Raw genomic sequence first — 17,460 nt, 5'->3', positions numbered from 1 at the left:
CGGAGAATCCCCAGCCGTGCAAAGGGACGCTCAGATAGATGCTACCCCGGTGCTTCGGTGGCAGATTTACCAGGCTGTTTAGATCTCCGGTGTAAATCCAGTGACTTAGAGATAAACTCTGTCCATCGCAAGGAATTGTTTCAACAAAACAGGGCCTGTCAGGAGCAGGGTTATGTTGACAGAGTGGCAGTCCCCGCCGCGCCAGCTCTTGGCATCCCCCGGCTGGAGCCTTTATTTACACAGCTCTCTGCAAGGAGCACCATTCAGCCGAGCGTGTGTTGCTCTTCCCCAAAGGCGAGGAGTCAGGAGGAGATGTGGGAGAGCAGCAGCATCCTCTTGGACTTTCCCAGAGAGCCGGAAGGAGCAGAGACGTGCCTGGAGCCTGGGAAACCAAAATCCTCCGAGTGTGGTTGTTTCTTTGGTTTCCCCACCCACAGGTCTCCCTCAGAGTCCACCCAGAAGGTGGAGAGTCTGGTACCTCTGCAGGCAAACGGAGTTTACCAAAGAAAAGGAAAAATGGAGGGGAATGAAGGAAAGGGAAAGCACGGAGGGAAATAAAAAAGAAAAAATGGGCACTGGTGAGACACTCCGCTCTGAATTTAAATAAACCCCTGTCTCTTCTCCAGCTCCCTGACAGTTCTGTCTGGAGGTTTGCATTCAGCCTGGGCTCCTCAGTAAACAAATGTGAGAGTTTTATGCAACAGAATAATTGTTTAGTATTAAATAATTCTCTCCATTTGTACACTTCAAGCCTCAGACGCCTAGCAGAGCCGACACTCTCAGCTCAGTCAGAAAAGGAAAAAAGCATTCAGGTTTGGGGAGAGCCAGGCTAAAGCCTCACAGAGGAACTCACGGCAGAGTCCAGGCTTTTGCTTTCTCTCCGATCCCCGTATAACAGACTCACCGAACTGCTGAGGCGACGGGCACCTCTGCACCATCACCTCATCCAGCTGATGCTGGAGCAGAGGCAGCTGGAGCAGGATGCCCAGGTCCACCATCCAGGTGTGTGTCAGCAGGGCTGGGCTGAGGGGCAGGACCTCCTCCCTGCACCTGCTGGCCATGCTCTGCCCCAGGTCCCCAGGTGCCCGTTGGCTGTCTTTGTCACAAGGACACATTGGTGGCTCGTGGTCAACCTGGTGCCCGCCAGGACTCCCGTGTCCTTCTCTGCAAAGGAACACGCTGGTGCCTGGGGTCGTTCCTCCCCAGGTAAGGGGTTGTTCCTCCCCAATTTAACTTTATGGGATTCCTCCTGGCCCATTTCTCCAGCCCATCAAGGTCCCTCTGAATGGTGCCACAACCACCTGGTCTGTCACCTGCTCCTTACAGTTTTGTATCATCTGCAACCCTGCTGAGGTGCACTCTGTGCCATCATCCTGGTCATTAATGAAGATGTGAAACAATGCTGGCCCCAGCATCGACCTCTGGGGTGCACCACCAGTGACTGGCCTCCTCTTCATCACCTGCGTGGGTTCATAGTGCCCACCCCGGCATCTCACAGCTATCCCCAGGCATCGCCTGGCCAATTTGCTTGAGACCCTCCAGAGGCAGATCAGTTTTATCCTTCTCATTATAAAGATGGGGGAGACGGGGACCAAAACTTTCCAAAGCAGTCGCTCATAACAAATAAGCAGGGAAGTTCCCACTGGTTTTGGAGTGACTGTCTTGGAGAACCAGGAATGGACAATGCTCGACAGTAAACGTCCCTCCCGGAAGAAATTTCTCGTGCATTTTCCCAAAGGCCAGCAGCGTATTGGTTGCAGAGCCAAGAAGTCTCTGCTAGTAGCTCACAGCTTAGAGCAGGAGACAGAGACAGCAGCTCTCGAGACTTTAGCACTGTCTTAATAGAAGAAACTGCAGTAAGGGAAATATTATATTAAATCTCTATATTTATATGTGTAACAAAAGTGGTATCAGCAAAATCCTACAGCATCAAAGCAAATCACTTACCTATTTTTAGCTGTGTGATTTAGTCACACACTCTGAGGAAATAAGGTCAGGTTCTTTGCAATGTATCCCTTTCTCCCTGTCTCTCGCTATTTTTTCCTGTCCTTATTAAAATTCTCCACCCTGCAGCAGAGCTTTACAACACGGAGACTTTGCGAGATCCTTACCATCTGCAGGGTCAAGCTGTAGCACCGTCCCAGTAGGAGTCTGTCCTGCTGTCAACGTGTCTGGATTAGAGGTAACAGAGGCAGGCAAGGCAGAGCCGGAATTTGCATCCCAGCATCTCCACCGGCCAGCGCTGCTGGGGGGCTCCAAGCCGGCCTCTTGCCAGTCCCGTGGGAAATGCCACCACTGATGCCATCAGGGACCTGGCCTGGGAGCACCCAGCTGTGACACTGCTGCCTGCTGCAGCCTTCAGCTAGTAAGAAACCACTCCCTGCCTCAGTTTCCCCAATTCCTATGCCATGTTTGTGGTCTCTCATTCAATGGCAAAATGGGGAGTTACAAGCCTTAACGAGAGATTAAGTTTGGGGTCCTTTGAAACGTCATTGGAAGAGCAGGTCAAGCAAATAGTAGGGAAATTATTCTATTTCTTTAGACATTTAGTTTCCCAAGATCTTCTAGAAATTGTTCTGGCAGACATTTTTCCAATTTAAAAAAAAAAAAAAATGTTTATATTTGAAAGAGAAACCACCGCGCAAAACCCCCATAAAGCAAACACAGTATTTTCTGCCCACCTGTGTGGCACCTCAACGTTATTAGCAGTACCAAACAAGTAAGGGAAGTTAATTTAAGAAATTAAAATGGCTCTTGTTACCTTCTTTTCAGTGAGACTTTATTTGTTCTATTTTCACTTTAGCTGCTACAAAAAGGTCTAGTCTGGGAAGCAATAATACATTCATCTCATGATGCAGCTGAACTTTGAACTTCTTGGTCCAGCACACAATAACCTTATTACCGCTTCTTTTTTCAGTTTGATAATTCACTATTATTTATAACTGCAACATTAACTGCTGTCCAATATATTTTGATATTTTACCTGTTGAGCAATGCCCATGATTTATAGCTTTCCTATCCTATGAGTACAGCTCCTGACCCCTGAAAATTCCTTTTTGCTTTGCAAGTTGCAGTAATAGCATGAAAGAGCTAAAATTGGCTCAAACTTGATTTCTGGACGATGTGAAACCAAGCTTTCTACTAAAGAGATATTAAAAAAAAAAATAAAAATCATACCATTAGTTTTTCAGTCAGTTTGACAACTGAAATTTTTTTCATTTTAATAATCTGAAATTAAGAATAATCAGAAATAACCTTTAATTAAGAAATGTTTTAAAATTAAAAGGGCAGGGTGGTGTGGTTTTTTTTGTTTCGGTTTTTTTTTTTTTTTTTTTAATTCTGGGAATCTAAAATAAAGGACCTTGACCCCTATGAAATATTTTATTTCAGTTCCTCTAAAGAAAATGATGCCAGGGCTGCAAAGACAATAGCACCAATTAAATAAATAATAATAAATAAGATACTTTCATCTGAATATTATCAACAATCTCTTAGGAAAAGAAATGCCTCAAACATTTTTCAATTTTATATGTGGAATATAGTCTCTAGCCCTTAAAACAAGCTATGTATTGGTATTTGCTCAAAACTCTAGATGCTGTTTTCTGTGTTCATTATTTACCACTTGGAGAATGTATTTTGTTTGCATAAATTATGTTGGTTTGGGTACCAGTGCAGAGTTAAGGTTATTGTTGAAACTTCAATCAATACCTTTGATGCTTTCTGGCCTCTGTGTTTTTTGACCTGCTGATTCTATATTTGTTTTAAACCTTGCCATTGAATAACGACAACAGAAATCCTACTATTTTCATGAATAACTGCAAGGTACTAATTATGTTCCTGTAAATTAATGGTCTATTTACTGCCTTAACCTATCTTAACAAAGATTTTGTTTGGGGATATATTACTAATGAAAAAGCCTTGACATCTTAACACTCTCCTGGGTAAATCGTTAGAATAGATTCCAAATGCAATTAAAGAAAGACTTTTTTTTTAACCACTGTATTAAGAGATAAATAGGCACATTCTCCCCTCTGAATGCTTGTTTGTAAATTCACAGAATTTCCATTAACTCCACGCTGCTTGCCTCAAAATTGGTCTGTTGCAGGTGGACTAGGAGAAATGGTTGGGACAGAAGAAGGTTTTGGTTTCCTATTATTTTTTGCACGTGAAGTGAAAAATTGAAATGAGGGAAATCCCCAGAGGTGGCAGCAGAGGAGGAAACTGGAAGCAGAAATATTGACCTGGGGTGGGAACCTCCTCCAGGAGAGCAAGGAGGACCCTCTGTCCACAGCCATCAGCAGGGCTTTCTCCAAGCACAAGGTGTCCGCAGGTCTGAAACAGCTCCCCACTCAATTTTCCAAAACATCTTTTCAAAGACTATTGCCAACTCTGATGAAGTTTTTGATAGTCTTGTGATTAGGGGAGAAAAGAAGGATTTTTCTTGCAGTTTCTAACCACTCACACCATGTCATTTCTTTATGGTTTTTATGAATAAGGAACTTTTTAACCTTTGGATTATCCAAGAGAAGTTTTAGAAAGCCAACCCTAAAATTACAATAGTTTGAGGGAAGCTATGGTTTATTATTTAATCAGCTTTAAATATTTTCCAACAGAAACATGACTTAGGGAAGACCTGACCCTTGAATTTGCAATGAAGTGAAATTGCTGGTTTTTCTTTTGAGGTGTCCAGATCCTTTCATGATGGTTTTCAAATCTGCAGCTCTCAAACATTTAACTTTTCCTTTCTCTGCATTTATTGAGACAGGAACTATCCTGAGGGAGGAGAGGGCAAAGGGCAGGGGAATGGATGGACGTAGTCCGTAAGGCTGCTGAGATGCACAAGAGCTGCTTTACGTGCGCGCACAGACATGGGAGAGGGTCCTGCACAGACAAGCTCCTGCATGTCCCCACACTCTGAACCACCAAGAAGAAGCTTTTTAGCCCCAAGACTATCAAAGCCAGGCAGGCTGGCTCTCCCCTTCACAGGGCAAACACACCGAAGCCATTTCTTCTCTTGGCCTTCGTGCCCCTTCCCCCTGTTGTTAACAGGAGCCATTTCCAAAGCATGGCCCAATAAAGGGCGTCCGAAACCCATCAAGGCAGGGGGACGGAGAAGACAGTTGCTGCCTCTCTGCCGCAGATTGGCATTCAAGCAGCTGAGTTAATCCATAGTTTCATGCCTGCTGATCCCTCTGATTGGTCTTTTATAATTAGAACAATCTTGTCCCCAAGTGTTTATGAAAGGGCTCCAGTGCAGACTCCCAGCTTTTTATTACAACTGAATTTAAGGGCATTTATTTAGCTTATTGCTACCACTCCCCCATCCTTATTTGCTAACAAGGGCTTTGTGCCATGCTGGGGATTTAAGAGGGACACAGGATTACTGCAGCCCTGCCACCCCTCCCCTCTCCGTCCCAGATCTGTCTCTCTGGCGCGCATTGGCTCCATTGGATTACGGCATTGTGCCATGCTGCATCTCTCTTTTTATAAAGTGGATTGATTTACCCCTCTCAGCCCGCTCGCTTTTCTCCCCACCTTCCTCCAAAAGAACAAACAGCATTGGATATGCCAGAGCTTCTCATGTCACCATTAGGATTTACTGCGCTTTGCAAAACAAAAGCATGTAACTCATGGCCGGAAAGCAAGAGTGACAGGCAGGAGGTTAAAACTCCTTCTGAGGAAGAAATAGGGCAAAACAAATTTCCAGGGCAGGCTTTGGGCCAGGGCTCCCGAACGAAGCAGAGCAATGACCAGCACACCCCAGTCTCGCATCCAGGACTGGGAAAGACGGGACGCTTTATCCTGCAAGTGTGTTTCTAGGGTAGATGCCCATTTCCCGTGCCCAGAGGACCATCTTTCAGATACTTCGTCTCCTCAGATCTCCTGAGTTGTAGCTCCTCTGTGTCAGTGGTCCTTAAGCCACACAGGGCTACTGCCGGCACGATAGCCCAAATCCTGCACCAGACACATGCTGCCTAACTATGTTTTTGTGCTAAGGTCTGCAGTTTCAGCCCTCTGTGGGTTTTGGGCAAGAGGGAAGGTTGTTTTTTTCTTTAAAAGGACAGATTCAGCCTTGAAGAAGGCATTAGAAATCTCCATGTTTAGTTGCTCACTTTCTTCTTCTCAGTTTGGTTTTGGTTTTGTAGATTTATTCCTCCCCTGGTGATTTTCCTGCGATTTAAATATGTGCCAGCAGTTTACAAGCCTTTCCCGATGCTGCCGTAGGCAGTATTGTATGTTTTTACCTTCCCTGCCTTCAAGATTTAGCTCGAGGATCCAGCCCCCATGGTAAAATACCTGGCCCTTAAAATTCCAGCCTGCTGCCATCGATTGCAACAAATCGTCTTGGGCTTACTAGTCAAACTGAACAAAGCTGAGTCTTTAAGACACAAAATGCCAAGCCCATAAATATGGGGGTTCAGAGGGCTGAGGGGCAGGGGAGGAGATGGCGGGGGGGACAGACACAAACTGGAGGGCAGAGCCATGGGCACGTGCACGGCCCCATAAAGCGGGTGTCAGCTCGGCCACGTGTGCCCACCGGGCAGGCAGGCGCTGATCCCCCCCAGCCTTGCACACTGTGTACACCCCACACAAGAGATGCAGCAAGCTATTTCCAGCAGGTAGGTCATAAATCCCTCGTTTATTGCCTTTTATTATGTTGTTTCAACAGCTCTTAAAGCTGGAACAGCAATGGATTGATAGCAGCTTTAAATCTTTTTCATTTTCTGCCCATATTTCTTTATTTTTTGGGGAGGGGGGGCATCCATCTTTTTTTTACCTATCCACCATCTCTTTCCCTTCATGAGTCAAATCCCATCTCTTTCCCTTTACAAGTCAAGTTTTAGAGATCCCCCTCCACGGTGGAAGACAGCAGCGGCACAGAAACGCTGCTAGTGATTTGGAAAGAGCAGGCAGGGAGCACACACGGAAGAGGACACCATGTTTATGTTTTGCTAGGAAATGCATATTGATTGAATTCAAACCAAGAGAGGCAAAGCAGAGAGAGGAAAAGAGGTGGCCAACTCGACAGGGAATGATTGACTACTGTGGAATCGGGAGGGAGAGACCCACAATTAAAATACTGTGAGATTATTACAGCCTGGATCAATTTTCAGGTGTTCGTTTGCAATTGCATTCCCTCCTCTTGAACCACTCTTATCCTACCGGGGAGAGGGCAGCTAACGCAGCTTTGGGGATGGAGACTAAGGATGCCAGCAGATCTGTATGGAGATGCCAGAGGAAAGTTATGGATTACATCTCAGCATCTCAAGCAGCCCCTAGCACAAACCCTAAGCTTGAGGGTCACCAGGGACCTCTGAGCCACACCAGCAGCACCGGCGGTGCCAGGCTTTCCTCAGCCAGCGAGCCCGGAGGCAGGGATGTGATTGATGGTAGCGCTAGGGAATCTCAAGCATCGCCCTCCCAAAGCCTGTATTTTTCCAAGAGTTGATCAAAATCTTATTATTTTGGTCAGGGTAGCTATCTACTAGGAAAATAGAGTTTTTCCATGAAAACATTTCATAAGGATATGTCCACAGCACTGAAATTTATAGTGGGGGGAAAAAACTGAGTGAATTATTTCAACAGTGTTTGCTCCAGTTCTCATTTTGATTACCTTCATTTTGACACGTATTTTAATATATTCATATTTTCATGCTTTGACCTTATCAGAACGAAACGCTTCATTCCATCTAAATGAAGGGATTACAAATGGGCTGGATGAATCTCTTGGCTGTTCTGAATCTGAAAATGTGACAACTTCTGTTCCATAGAAAAGTTCCAAATTTCAGCGTCTCATACACATTCAAAGCAAACTCCCCAAAGAGTGAAAAGGTCTTGAATGAACACCAATTAAAAGTCCAGGACCACTCACCAAACAGTAGCCTTTTTAGGCAGGTTTCCAGCCTTCATTAAGGATTCTAAACCAACAGCTAATTTTCATGCTGGATTCAGACTGGTCACGTCTGAGAACTTGCTTTAATGGTGGTTTTTAAGCACCTGGAAATCCAATCCCAGGTTCTCCGGGCACATCTGATCCCATAGCCCTCAGCACATCTTTCAAAACTCCTTTTCTGGCTGGAGGTGAGGGCTTTTAGCAGTCCATTAGCTGTAGGCAGCCCCTTTGCAAGGGTTTAAGAAAAACACTGCATACCAAAAAAACCCAAACCCCTGTGCTTAGAAACAAAACAAAACAAAAAAAACAAAACCAAAACAAAACAACAAAGAACCAGTCACAGCAACTAGCATCCTTAGTCTCTTAGGGCTCTATGCTCTGAAGGAAGCCATCCGGCCAGGGGGTAGCTCATGCACCATCCGGGAGGGCAGAAAACTGTATCTTCAGGCTTCGAGGGCTTTGTATTTCCACACAGTGCGAAGGGATTTATACTAATAATTCCCAAAGGCCAAGTGTGAAATAACTAAATCATGTGCACGTGCCAAACAGGTGGAAAAAAAATCTCCAGTCAGTTCAATCTACTGAACAGATTTCTTCCCGTCCAAAATGAGAATTAACTGCCTTGGGTTTTTTTTTTTTAAATTAACATGAGGGCACAGAAAACAGAAATTTTCAGCATGTGACTCCTAGTTTTACAATAAATGCAGCCAGATCCCATGTCTTGACTGGTTCCACCTTTTCTGATTTATGTGACAATTTGTTCTACTGGGAGCTGTGACAAAACCTTGGCATCTCTGATGGATGGGATGTCACCAGTGAGCAATTCTTACCTGGGAGCTTCTGAAGCAAGGAGCACACCTATTGTCCAACATCTTCATTTCAACACTCCATTATTATATTTTTAAAGCACTCCCAGATACAGGCCAAGTGTACACTTAGAAGTTTGACCAGCATGAGCTATATCAGTTAAAAAGGTGAAGAGCTTTTTAATTTTTTTTTATTTTTTTATGACTTAGATATGACAATAAAACTCCTGGCCAATTTTCCACAGTTTGTTTGCTGAACCAAGAGCAGATTAAACTGAGAAAATAGTATTTTATTTTATTTTTTTTCCAGGGGCCAAAGTTAGTAGAAGAGATGCTTTCTAGGATAGTTGTCCAGGCAATCCTTTGAACTTCATCCAGAGGTAGAGATGGGATTTGTAAAACTGCTTTTCTTGCCTTCAGAGAGACACCAGCTACCATGCATTTTTTCACGCAATGTGAAGAAAAAGTCATCCCTTTCTGAAATGTCCCATTCCAAGGAATTTAACAGATGATCTGAACAAATAAGCACAGAAATAGCGTTAAGAAAAGGATCTAATGTAAGAAAAGATCTAATCTAAGGTAAATCTGTGTTCAGATGGGAATCGGGGTAGCACAGAACAGCCAGGAGTTTCAGGGCTAGAACTATTGAGCTGGGCATTAAGTGTAAACTTCTGAATATGGGTGAAAATTCAGCATAAAAAGCCAATTCCACCCTGCCTTCCCATCAGACCTAGTAATTATAAAATTATTGCCCTCAGCCTGGGAAACCTCACTGGGCTCTGCTCGTTCTGAGCTGTGCAAGCATGCTTCTAATCATAGTTGGCTCAGCAGGATTTTTTTTGTTTAAGGCACAAGAAATCAAGTCCTCTCCATCTAGTTCCTGCCTGCAGTCTCATTTACACTTTAAAACAAGGGTTGCACTGGCGGGTGTGCAAAGCAGGACAGCTGGCACGCCGCACCGATGCGCCCAGGCCAGTGAATACCTGCCTGTGGGCAGTTGCATCCCCAACAAACCCCAAACCTCCTCCCCGGTCTAACACATCCCATCCAGGGCACTAAGAAATAAGCGGTCCCAAGATTTTGAGGCTTTGGGTGGGGTTTGGTTTTTTTTTTTCAGTACCATTGGCAGCAGCAGGAAAGCGCTCTGGAAATCCTTGCTGTAAATGGTACAAGAAAAAAAAAATGACATGTGTCAGAATAAAAGGTATCTCAGTCAAGGGACAATCTCCCGCGTGCATCTGCAGATCTACTTGCCTTAGGCAATGCCTGTATCGCAGACTGCCTGAGCCACTTCACACCTATGGTTTGAAGCCCCGTGCCTCAGTTTCCTCACTTGCGGGTGGGAGAAGGCAATATTCCCCTATTGCACAAACCTCTCTGCGTTTGGGAGGTGGCACAGAGACCACTGGTACTGGAAAACTTGCAAAACTCAGACTGTTGGATCCAGGAGTACTGCTGTTACGCGTTAGCACACTGTTTATTAATAACCACCGTCACAGCAATCAAATATTGTCCACAGCAGCTTCTGTGGTTCCCCACAAACAACGACAACCCCTCAGAAAACTTCTCTCTCAATCCAAGTGCCGGTCTGCCTGCACTGGTGACTCGGTTTCTTACTATTTCTGCCTTTAATAGCTGCAGCGCTGATTAGATTGCTTGGAGGAGCCATGTTCAGCAGTTTAATGGGTACCAGCCCAGACAGACTAATGGATCTGGAGACCAGGAAAGAGCAGGAAGGTGAGCTGAGTGGAGAATATTGAGGCTTTTAAGGCAGAAAAGTAGCAGCTAGACATGGGGTAGCTGACTCACAGAGCCTCGGTGGAGACAGATATCCTCACTGATCGTCCTCAGTCATTCATCACACGGCGACGTGCCCATGAAAACCGGTCATTTCTAGAAACAATTCACAAAATGCAAAGCATAGCTGGGAAGGGTTCCTGGAGCTCACAGCCAGACACACAGCCAGGTGAATTATTGGAGAGTCTGAGCTCTCAGGCTTTTCCCTCTACTGAAGAAGTGCATTTCCATTCCTGATGCCTCATATCACCACCCAGGAGATGTCACTGCCTCAGAGAAACCAAGTGTCCTGCTCCATCCAGCACGGTCTGTTTTTCTGGCTCTGAGAGGTTGAGAGAAGAGATACTGCTCCTTCTCCGCATAACTACCAGATTCCCATAAATGAGGTCTGCCGGGGAGAGAAAGGTCCTGGATTCAGTCCTGTGCAGGGACTCGCCCAAAGGGTGGTTCTACCTGCATGTTGTCACTGGTAGGTGACTCACTGGGGCCAGAGCCACAGAGCACAAACTTCGAGATATATTTCCAGACAGCGCTGTCTGGGTTCTGGAAAAAAACCCAACCATTTAAGGCATCTGCCACAGAAGGAACAGGGTAAATAGGTAAGGATTTGCTAAAAACTTTTTTCACGCTCATTCAGTGAAACCCTCTGGGTTTTGCTTTTTAGTAAAAGAAAATCCTGATTACATAGGAGGGGAGGAAGATGGAAATCAGGGACACTGCATATCCTTTGCAAAAATATTCATAAATAATATTTATCGTTCCCAAACTGTGAAGTGGATGACCCTTTGCCCTCTCTTCCCAGGTATTAAGTATTCTGAGCAATGAAGAAGGGTTTGCACCAGCAGGAATACAAACAGAGAACATGTAGAAATTGCTTCAGTAAACCATCAGTTGCCAGCAGAGAATGAAGTACCTCCTGGACTTCTCACTGATATGATGCAAGGGGAGGCGAGGAGGGACAAGAGACTGGAGAGAACATGAGTGATCCCATAATTAAACAAAAGGCTTTCTCTAAAGTCCTCACTGATGGATATCCTCCTGCAGGCTGGGAACCAGTTTGTGTAGTTTGGTTTTGTTCCACCAGCCATAAATAACAGCTCTCCTGGGACTTGTGAGGAGGGTAAAAATGGCATTTGGCAAAAAAAAATTGCAACGAGGACAAGGATGCAATGGAGACCTCGAGTAAGGGATGCAGAAGCCAAGGCGGAGACAAATTGCCAATTTATCCTGACCTTCCCTTGAGGCATCCCTCCCCCTTCCCCAAATCTACAAAATGAGCGAGGCACAAATCAATAGCTCAGCACAGTCAGAGACGATGAGAAAAGCAGCAGACGGACAGGACAGTAGATGAGGAAAGAAAACCTTGCAGGGAAACAAGCTTCCAGTGGAGGGAAGAGAGTGACATCAGATGTCACAAGGGATGCCATCCTTGTGACAACGCCTGGACAATTTTAACCCAGAAGATTTCTAGGCACATTCAGGGGGTGGCAAATCATCCTCTGGCTGCTGGAAACCAAGACATGGGGAGGGGAAGATACATCTGAGTCAGAAAGAAGAGTCCTGGGAGAACTGAGGCGCCCTGGTAATGCTTATCCTCCTCACTCATGTTGCTTGGTGTGACAGTCGTAAGAGCCCTGCATCAGTCTTGTCCCTGAGGGGCACAGGGAAAGTGATGCCATTTAAGAAGTCCTCAGACTCCTGGAGATCCCCCAGCAGGGATGAAGATTTGCTGCCCCCCCCAGGTTTGGAGGAGGACAGGCCAGGTCTATGGGGACATTTGTGAGCCCCAAACTGCCCAACATCACGGATTGGCGGGAAGATGTCAGCCCAGATCCTTGAGGTCTAAATATTAAGTTCATATCTGTAAATGTGAACTCAGGCTTGCTGATTGGATTCATCTGCATTTCTGGGTAGTGTTTTTTGGACAGAGAAGTGCCCCTTCTCCTACAGACCTGAACTTCAGCAGCTAATGCTGTACAACAGTGTTGTGCACCTTTTCACTTTAGTTACTTAAACTAAATTGCATCTCATCCCTGGCAAATTTAAAAGGTAGTCGGCAAACCCTCTGAAGAAGAACCATGATAGAATTCAATTTGTGTCGACTCCAACCTGGCAAGGATTTACAGCCGTGCTCGATCCGACACAATGCACTTTATTCTTTTTATAGTGCAGCCTGAATGCAATAGTGTAACAGTCACGTTAGAGGGAGTCAAGCAGAAGCTAAAGAACAGGAAGGGATTTTATAGGTACAATAAGATTTATGAAGAGAGACGTTTCGCTGGAGCGGGAAGCGAGGGAATTTCCAAAAGCAGCAGAATATTTCTGCTCTTCCTCAGATGCTTTTAATGGTGAGAGGAGTCTACCACATCCTTGAGATTTTTTGTCGTAAAATAGAAAGGAGCACAAAGTGGCATTGTGTTCCAGTGACTCAATGGCGCAGGAGGTATCCAGAGGTCCAGGCATCTTCAGACACCCTGACTCTCCACACCACACACTGCTTTCGTGGGATACAACTGCCTGCTAACTTCTGGGATGGTGTGGAGAAAGTCTTTATGTCTAGAAGGGTATGGTGGGAAACTATCACCATGGCTGAATGTAGGAGACCATGCAACGCCAAGGGTGCTGCTCCAGTTAATGTTCCCATCAGAAGATTAGTGCCCAGGGGTTGTGGGAAGTGATGAACTGTCGATCAGTGACTGACCACAGAGAATGGTTGTCATCTTAGCTACTAACATGACTTAGTGGAAGAGGGAAATGTCAGCTGAGCGTGCCCTCTCTTGCAGAGCATCACAGGACAGCCAAGAATGATTTTTGCATCCAACGCACAAACTGATGGTTTAACTGCAGCTAAATCTTCACTGGACTGCAGACAAAGCCTCTGCAAAGCCTGGGATGTCATGGCACTTCTTGCATGTCACTCAGTTTCCTGTAAAGTCAAGATGCTGATATTTACCTATGAAATCTGTAAAGCTTTTGGAGACTCTCAGATGTAAAGATATGTGGGGTAATGGATCTCTGCTAACGACTGTACATGAGAGCTGCTCTCCCCCTCCAAAAGGCAGAGAAGCCTTGTAAGACTTCCATCATGGTGGGTCAGCAGAATATCCACAAAGGCACAGCTGGTTCAAAGTACATTTCTGAAATCACAGGGAACTTCTAGGTTGTAAGGTATCCTCCGGAGTCCCCTAAATACTTTTGAGGTCCCCAGACCTATCATGTGCTCCTCTGAGCTGGCACAGACCCCTCGGGGTGTCTCAGTGGCAGAAGATGTTCCACTGCTGTTAATTCCTTACTGCCATCCTCCTTCCCCAGCCGCCAGCGCTGCAGCTCCGCTAGCTCCAGCCGCTATTAATTGGAAGATCTCCCACTGATTCCTGATTAGCTGCTTTTGATTAGGGTTTAATGACTTCACTCAGCCCCTAATTCACAGGGATGAGCTTCGAAATGCCTGCGAACTGCTCAAACAGAATTACATTTTCTCCCACCCTGGAGCCACCACTTAAGGTCTGTATACACAAGCCCTGCTCCTCCCAACCCTGCACAACCTGCCCTCCTCCTCTCCCCAGCATCAGCAAGCCAGGGATGCCAAACTGTGACTCCTGATGGCTAGGGAAGGAGCTGGAGCAAAGTGCAAACACAGGGATGGATATTTCAAAGCCACCTTGGGACTCGGCTAATCTGTAAAATTCAGTATTTTGAATGTGGCTTTGCCACATCATAGCTAAGCATGTCTGGAAAACTCAGGCTAGAGTCAGACTCACGGACCCCTGGGTTTCTATCCTCCTAATGCATAACGGGACGTTCAGGGATGGCCAAACAGGCCTATATCAGACTTCAGATCTCCAAGGAGTGCAAGAACTGGTGTGATCTGGCCCTCGGTGGAGAACAGCAGTGGCACTGCACATTGGAGCTGGACATCTCTTTTCTAACCGGTGTGTCCAGATCCAGGATTTAGGGCTGAGTGAAAGTCTCAATATCTGCATAGTCCTGAACCCTGGAAAGTTTTGGCTTGCTTTCTCTCCCTGACTCCATCTTCCCTCTCTATTTTCTCCTCCATCCCAAAACTCTCATTCAATACCTGAAGAAAGAGAGTAGGCAGCGGTGAGGGAGTTTGCCCTGGCAGAGAATAGAGGTAAACCCAGACGCCGCGTGGCTGACTGGTCCAGCCGTGCTACTGGGAGCTCTGGTACCCACTCTGGGGACCAGGCTTTGCATCTCAGCTTGACCTTGGAGGCTAAGCCGAAGGTCATGTCACGCTGCCTGCCTTGTCACCAGCCAAAGAGGTTGCAAACACTGGCTTCAGAGGCTGCCTTGCCTTTTGAAGATCTGAAAGTGCATTTATCTTCCTGAGACATGCATTAATCTATTAACTACTGGTGAAGATAAGGGGATGAAAAGAGGCTTGTGGGGGAGGGAAAAACATAAATAAAATAAAATAAAATAAAATAAAATAAAATAAAATGGAACAAAATGAAACAAAACTAAACAAAATGAAACAAACCAAAACAAAATAAAGGAGCCATTTTCATCAGTAAGAAGAGGTTCACGGGCTCTTTCACAGTGCCTTAGGCACAATGTCCCATCACGCAGCTGCCTTATCACAGCTCTCCTCTGCACCAGACTCACCCCGACAGTGTGAGGTGACAGCTCACAAAGTGTCTGGGTCCCCTCACTGTGCCCCAAGCCCCACAGTTGATCTCTTTAATCGCCACATCTTGGTGACAAGGCAAAAAAGCAACTTGATGCCCAGCAAGTCAAATCCAAAGCAGGTTGTTTATTTTCTCCACAGGCAGCTTCGCCTGTGGGCCTGGGAAGAGCCAAGCAGGGCCAGAGCTTGGAGCTTTGCAGAAATAACCCCTTGGTGTTCTGAGGCTGGACCTCAGGTCCTGCTGAGGGAGGCAGAGGTATTTAATAGAAAAATGTGCCTGGGTTATAATCCCAGCTGCGCTGAGCGGATCACCTCCTTGCTCCAAGCCTCAGTTTCCCCAGCTGGAAGAGAAGAAAATTAACATTGTCCTTCCATATAAAGGAAGTTGGAGATAAAGGACCTATTGGGTTTTGTTTTGAATTATTCTCTGCACTCTGCTCCTCTGCTGGCCTCCCTGCTGAATTGCCTGCCCTTCGTGGCAGAAGCCTTGGGGGTTCAGGCACTGAAGGATTGCTAGCGAAGAGAGAAAAAGGGCCGAAAAATGCAGAGCAGTGATTTCATCAGCAACATGACCTGGGAAGAGCAGTTTTGGGGCTGCTTTTCCCCTCTGCTACATCACGACAGACTCAGGGTAATGCCACCACCTTTACAGCTGAGGTGTCCCCAGCAGCACGGCCGGGCATCTCCAGCCAAGCCTGGCCCTGAGCTGCTGGGCTGCTTGTCTCCACTGCGGCTGAAAACGAAGGAAAAGTTAGGGAAAGGGAGGGTGGGGGAAAAACGCCGCAGAACTAATAAAGAGCTTTGAAGGAGATGGGGAATTGAGTCAGGTTCACATTAAAGGGCAAGGAAATGAATGCTGAGATGAAGGCGCCTGCAATTTCAAATGTATCAAGCCGATAAATAAATAAAGTTAAAAGAATGACTTTCAATTACATTTGAAAGAGAAAAATAAGGAGAGCTGGGGGGAACGACAGAAAAAACGCCGACAAACCCAGCCGCTCCCGAGCATTGCACTTGTCTTGGGGGTGCTCCTCTCGCCTGCCGGGGTGAGCCCACGCCAGCGGCCAGCGATGGCAGGGCTGCGGGGCCCGGGAAGATCAAATGAACGTGTGTTTAATGCCTCAATTAAGGTTCATTCTGTTCAGCTTTAAAAAGCGATTTAGCCTTGCTAAGCTGCACCAGGTCAGAAGCGGGGATAGATGGCAAGTCTCATTTGAAAGCCAAACACATATGTTCCCATCATTAACAGTCCCTTCCCATTAATGAGAATAATATTGTTGGCTTATAATGTTGCTTTCATTTAACAACTGGAGAAGAATGAAATGCTTTCCTCCGATTTTGGTCCGGTGCCAGGAGCTGCCTGTAAAATCCAGATAAGAGTTCTCAGCACAAACTTCTGATAAGGGAATTAACAGGTAAACTTTAAACTTTGGGGAAGGAAGAGGCGAGGAGGAGAGGGAAAGCATTTGTGATCTCTTCACTGGTGTCGGCTCATCAGGCTGAATCTCACCAGACCCAGCTGCCATGCTCCCCAGATCCTCATCCCTATTATCCATCTATACTGGGAAATTACCCTTTTCCATAGCTGAGGCTAAGGCCTCATCTCCTTAAGGATCCTCGTTTTTCCTCTCCTTTCTATTCCCTTACCTCCCAGGAGACCACCCTCTGTACTATTCCTAGCACAGCTCTTCTCTTAAGTGGAAACTAATTCCCTGTCAAATCTTTTAGGGTTCTTTCATCGCATTTTTTTTTTTAATCACTGCTCCTAAATCAACCACAAATTCAACCAGAGCTAAAAATGAATGTGGTGACTCTAGGTACAGCTACCCCTTGCAGATGCTGTGAAGAAGAGCACCCTGTCATGGTCAGGATGAAACACCTGGATGAAATGCCCTCTGGGGAAAGACTCTTTCACCCTATTTGTCCACTTTACCAGGGCTCAAGTTCATGAAAAGCTAAAGCTGATCCACCAGATCTAGGAAATCCTGGGAGATCTGAAGCTTGGAAGAAGAGGATAATATAGAAATGAGTCAGTTCCTACTAGGAGCTCAAGCTTTACATCCAGAGGACAGTTGGTTTAGGAGTGATAAATTTCATTCATCTTTGGCCACTGTTTGGCTGGACAAGTTAACTTCAGGGACATTTCTTCCAGCTCTCCTCTACAACTAAATACTCATTCCACTCCTGGAGAGCCTACGCCCAAGGGAGATGACATGAACAGCTCATGATCATGGAGCAAATTAAGGTCAGAAGAGGAGCAAAGATTAGAGCATTGAGTCTCTCTGTCTAGCACTGAATCCTCAGAGTGGCTGCTA

Source organism: Grus americana, chromosome 20, assembly GCF_028858705.1.
Source record: "Grus americana isolate bGruAme1 chromosome 20, bGruAme1.mat, whole genome shotgun sequence".
Taxonomy (NCBI): Eukaryota; Metazoa; Chordata; class Aves; order Gruiformes; family Gruidae; genus Grus; species Grus americana.
The sequence above is the reverse complement of the archived record's forward strand: the minus strand, read 5'-3'. Positions refer to the sequence as shown.